Genomic DNA, 6,000 nt, shown 5'->3' on the forward strand with positions numbered 1-6,000 from the left:
AGGCACTTTTAAAAAGCTCTCTAGATGATTCTGAAATGCAACCATGTTTGAAAATCATCACCTTACAGTTTTAAAGCTTTCAGGGGGCTTCTCCTGAAAGTTTTCTTCCACCCAGGGCAAAATGTCCAAGGGGCACACAAAGACCCTCTCTTCTGAGGCTGTGTCAGCTCCTCCCAGTTTGCCTCCGTAGGCCCAAAAGGAACCTCTTCTAGGTATGATCAGCTATAAGGCCAGAAGGAGGGGGAATGTAATCATGCAGTCACAAGAGATGCATCCTTTGAGACTCTAAAAGATGTTCCTTTAGCAGAACATCCGCCTGGAGGAGATCTGCACTAAGCTAGGTGGCTATTGTTCCCAAGTCCCTCTCTGCCCCTTTGGGAAAAGGAGAGAGATCAGAGAGTCTCTTAAAATCACCTCCAGCCTCAGACAAGTATTTACCTCCACTGTCAGCTTCGGGATGTTTCTTTTTCCAACAATTTTATCTTATTGCTACACAGTAGGATGCTCCCTTCCCTGTAGAAATTGAGAAATGCTAACTGCTGACATCTCCCAGCAAATACAGCTATAAGAAAATGAGGTTTAATCTGTTTTGATTAACAAGGAGGCAGCAAAAGCCTGACCATGCACTAGAGGATGCAGGAGGAAAAACAAGAGAGGTAGAAATGTGCCCGGAAAAGCAAGGGAAAAATCATGGAAGGTTAAGCAACAGAAAAGGATTTCTGGATTCTGATTCAATTTTAGTGGTTGCAAAAACAAGGCTCTTGGCTATTTGCATATAAATGTGCTGGGGGCAGGGGAGCCACAGTACTCAGCTGTGCATTCTAACTTTCTCCTTAAAATCTGTTCCCAAAGCAGCTGCAGAAATCAGCTGCAAATTCCAAATCTAAAAATGAAAGTCACACAGTTGAACTTGGGAGGAGGGAAGGAGAGGGGGGAGGAAGGGCACCACATGGTGCTCCAATTAACCCATTGGGGCCTGCAGCCCATATGCATTGCCTGGAAGCCTTTAAACACCCAGATAATTAAGCTACACCCTAGAGCAATTAAATCAGAATCTCTGGGGGTTGGGTCCAGGCATCAGTGTGTCTGGAAATTTCCCACACAATTTGAATCAACAGCCTTAATTGACTCTAGAGCCGGGGTTCATTCTGCAAACTTTTTCTGCAAAAAGCCAGATAAGTAAATATGTTAGGCTTTGTGGGCTTTTCGGCCTCCGTTGCAGCCACTCAACTCTGCCATTCGTTAGCCATAGACACCAGTGGGTGTGGCTTGGGCAGTGTATGTTATTTACAGAAATAGTTTGCAGCCCCTACTCTAGACCCTTGTCATCCAAAGTGTGGTCCTGGGACTGGCGGCATTAACATTTCATGGGAGCTTGTTAGAAATGCCTAAGCTGCTCCAAACCCACCCGGGAACTCTCCTGAATCAGCCTGTTTTTAGCAAGGTCCCAAGATGACCATAGCACATTGAGGTCAGAGAAGCAGGAATAAGGTGAGTGACACTGAGAGGTGACAAGCTGTGGGAACCCCAGAGAGCCAGACTGAGTCTTGGAGCACTAATTACTTTGTCTATAAAACTACTGTTGGTCTGGGGGCGCCAAGGTGGCCGAGAGAAGACAGCACTGGAATGCAGCTCCCAGCGAATGAGACTCAGAGGACTAGAGGACTTCACGATTCCAAAGGATGCTGGGTTTGTTTTGGTAGGACTGATAGGGCACTGATTTTAGGCCCAGGGAAGGAGCCACAGGGCGGGAGCAAGCCACAGGGCAAATCAAGATGGGGGGGCAGCGTCCCCACCCGAAACGTGCAGGGGCTTGGAAGGTCAGGGGAATTAACCTCCCCGCCTCCAATGCTCCGTTTCGGATCCTGCTTACCTCATCTCTCCTGCGACCCACGGTCCACGGGGGCCCTGCCAGACTGTGGGGCGCCGCGGTTTGTCCACGCAAAGCTGAGCAGCGGCTACCGCCGGGCGTGGCAAATTGTCGCAGGGACCTGGGTGGGAATTGGGACTAAAGCCAGCAGGACGGACCTTCCCACAGAGGGAGGCAGAGTTGAAAGCAGGGAAACAGATCATAAGGCCTGGCAGGCCCCACCTCCACAGAGCTCAAACTGAAGCCCTTGACTAGAGAGCTAGGCGGCAAATACACCAGCTTGACCCCAACCAGGAAGATCGAGCTCTGGGAGAGAGGCCATTGGGAAGGCGGGGCCAATCTCACCTGCAAACAAAGCCCAGGGAAGGACCACCCACCCAGCAACCTGACTGAACCCGGGAGAGCCGAGCAGCGCCCTCTAGAGGCCAAAAAAGATACAGCTCCACCTCAGTAGATAAAACTTCCACTCAGAGACTCCTGAAATCACCGACTTCAAAGATTAAAGGGAGATAAATCCACAAAGATGGGGAAAACCAGCGCAAAAGGGATGAAACCACCAAAGAACAGAGCAGTTCTTCTCCTCCCAGGGATCACAACTCCTCAACATCAAGGGAACAACAAAAAAAAGAGAATGAATCTGACGAATTGACAGAAGCAGGCTTCAGAAAGTAGATAATAATAAACTTCTCTGAGTTAAAAGACCATGTTCTAACCCAATGCAAAGAAACTAAGAACCTTGAAAAAAGGTTAGACGAAATTCTAGCTAGAATAACCAGCTTAGAGAAGAACATAAACGACTTGATGGAGCTGGAAAACTCAACACGAAACTTCACGAAGCATACACAAGGTTCGGCAGCTGAATTGATCAAGCAGAAGAAAGGATATCTGAGACAGAAGATCAAAATCAATGAAATAAAATCAGAAGGCAAAATTAGAGAAAAAAGAGTAAAAAAAATTAACAAAGCCTCCAAGAACTATGGGATTATGTGAAAAAAAACTAATCTACGCTTGATTGGTGTACCTGAATGTGGCAGGGAGAATGAAACCAAGTTGGAAAACACTCTTCAAGATATTATCCAAGAGAACTTTCCCAACCTAACAAGGCAGGCCAAGGTTCAAATCCAAGAAATACAGAGAACACCACAAAGATATTCCTCAAGAATAGCAACCCCAAGGCACATAGCTGTCAGATTCACCAGGTTTGAAATGAAGGAAAAAATCCTAAGAGCAGTAAGAGAGAAAGGTTGAGTCACCCACAAAGGAAAGACCATTAGACTCACAGAGGATCTCTCAGCAGAAACCCTGCAAGCTACAAGGGAGTGGGGGCCAATCTTCAACATCCTTAAAGAAAAGAACTTTCAACCTAGAATTTCATATCTGGCCAAACTAAACTTCATAAGTGAAGGAGAAATAAAATCGTTTACAGACAAGCAATTGCTGAGAGATTTTGTAGCTACAAGACCTGCCTTACAGGAGCTACTGAAGGAAGTACTAAAGAGGGAAAGGAACAACCATTACCAGCCACTGCAAAAACGTACCAAATAGTAAACAAAAACTACACAATGAAGGAGCCATGTCAATTAATGGGCAAAACAACCAGCCAGTAACAAAATGGCAGGATCAAATTCAAACATAACAACATTAATGTTGAATGTAAATGGCCTAAATGCCCCAATCAAAAGACACAGACTGGCAAACTGGATAAAGTGTCAAGATGCATTAGTGTGCTGTATTCAGGAGACCCATCTCACATGCAAAGACTCACATAGACTCAAAATAAAGGGATGGAAGATTTACCAAGCAAATGGAGAGCAAAAAAAAGCAGGGGTAGCAATCCTAGTCTCTGATACAATGGACTTTAAACCAACAAAGATAAAAGAGACAAAGAAGGGCATTATATAATGGTAAAAGGATCAATGCAACAAGAGCTAACTATCTTAAATATTTTTCCACCCAAAGCAGGAGCACCCAGATACACAAAGCAACTTATTAAAGACCTACAAAGAGACTTTAGACTCCCACACAATAATAGTAGGAGACATTAACACTCCACTGACAATATTGGACAGATCAATGAGACAGAAATTCAATAAGGATATCCAGGACTTGAACACAGATTTGGAACAAGCTGACCTAATAGACATTTACAGGACACTCTACCCCAAACCCACAGAATACACATTCTTCTCAGCACTACATTGCACTTACTCCAAAATTGACCACATAATTGGGAGGAAATCACTCCTCAGCAAATGCAAAAGAACAGAAATCATAACAAACACTCTCTCAGACCACAGTACAATCAAATTAGAACTCAGGATTAACACTCGAAACTGCACAATCACATGGAAACTGAACAACTTGCTCCTAAATGACAAATGAATAAACAATGAAATGAATGCAAGCAGAAATAAAAATGTTCTTTGAAACCAATGAGAATGAAGACACAATGTATCAGATCCTATGGGACACATTTAAAGCGTGTATAGAGGGAAATTTATAGCAATAAATGCCCACACAAGAAAAAAGGAAAGATCTGAAATCTACACTCTATCGTCAAAATTGAAAGAGCTAGTGGAGCAAGATCAAAAAAACTCAAAAGCAAGTAGAAGATAAGAAATAACTAACAGAGCAAAACTGAAGGACATAAAGACACAAAATCCCTTCAAAAAATCAATAAATCCAGGAGCTGGGTTTTTTGAAAAGATCAACAAACTAGACAGACCACTAGCTAGACTAATAAAAAAGAAAAGAGAAGAATCGGAAAGATGCAATAAAAAACAATAAAAGGGAGATCACCACCAATTCCTCGGAAATACAAACCACCATCAGAGATTACTACAAACAGCTCTATGCACATAAACCAGTAAATCTGGAAGAAATGGATAAATTCCTGGACACTTGCACACTCCCAAGACTAAACCAAGAAGGAATTGAAACCCTGAATAGACCAATAACAAGATCTGAAGTTGAGGCAGCAATTAATAGCCTACCGACCTAAAAAAGACCAGGTCCAGAAGGGTTCACAGCTGAATTCTACCAGACATACAAAGAGGAGCTGGTACCATTCCTGTTGAAACTATTCCAAATAATACAAAAAGAGGGAATCCTCCCTAACTCTTTCTATAAGACCAACATTATCCTGATACCAAACTCTGGCAGAGACACAACTAAAAAAGAAAACTACAGGCCAATGTCCATGATGAACATTAATGCAAAAATCTTCAATAAAATACTGGCCAACTGAATGCAACAGCACATCAAAAAGCTTATCCACTGTGATCAAGTAGGCTTCATCCCAGGGATGCAAGGCTGGTTCAACATATGAAAATCTATAAACATAATCTACCACATAAACAAGACCAAAGACAAAAACCACATGATTATCTCAATAGATGCAGAGAAGGCCTTTGACAAAATCCAACAGCCCTTTATGCTAAAAACTCTCAATAAACTAGGTATCAATGGAATGTATCTCAAAATAATAAAAGCTATTTATGACAAACCAACAGCCAATATCATACTGAATGGGCAAAAATTAGAAGCATTCCCTTTAAAAACTGGCACTAGGCAAGGATGCCCTCTCTCACCATTCCTATTCAATATAGTATTGGAAGTTCTAGCCAGAGCAATTAGTCAAGAAAAAGAAATAAAGGGCATTCAATTAAGAAAAGAAGAAGTCAAATTGTCCCTATTTGCAGATGACATGATTGTATATTTAGAAGACTCCATCATCTCAGTCCCAAAATCTCCTTAAACTGATAAGCAACTTGAGCAAAGTGTCAGGATACAAAATAAATTTGCAGAAATCACAAGCATTCCTATACACCAATAACAAACAAACAGGGAGCCAAATAAAACTCCCATTTACAATTGCTACAAAGAGAATAAAATAGCTAGGAATACAACTAACAAAGAAGGTAAAAGATCTCTTCAAGGAGGACTACAAAACACTGATCAAGGAAGTAAGGAGGACACAAACAGATTCCATGCTCATAGTTAGGAAGAATCAATATTGTGAAAATGGCCATACTGCCCAAAGTAATTTATAGATTCAATGCTATCCCCATCAAGCTACCATTGACCTTCTTCAGAGAACTGGAAAAAACCACTTTAAACTTCATATGGAA

General features: G+C 42.2%; 1 long non-coding RNA gene across 1 annotated transcript in view; it reads right to left on the reverse strand.

Moving 5' to 3' along the window:
- LOC118153976 (uncharacterized) overlaps nucleotides 1-2,254 on the reverse strand; it is a 209,086-nt gene extending 206,832 nt beyond the window's left edge. The window contains exon 1 of the long non-coding RNA XR_008481852.2: nucleotides 1,874-2,254. This is a non-coding gene — a long non-coding RNA (uncharacterized LOC118153976). The remainder of the gene's footprint in view (nucleotides 1-1,873) is intronic.
- Between the last annotated feature and the right edge of the window lie 3,746 nt (nucleotides 2,255-6,000).

Source organism: Callithrix jacchus, chromosome 5, assembly GCF_049354715.1.
Source record: "Callithrix jacchus isolate 240 chromosome 5, calJac240_pri, whole genome shotgun sequence".
Lineage (NCBI taxonomy): Eukaryota > Metazoa > Chordata > Mammalia > Primates > Cebidae > Callithrix > Callithrix jacchus.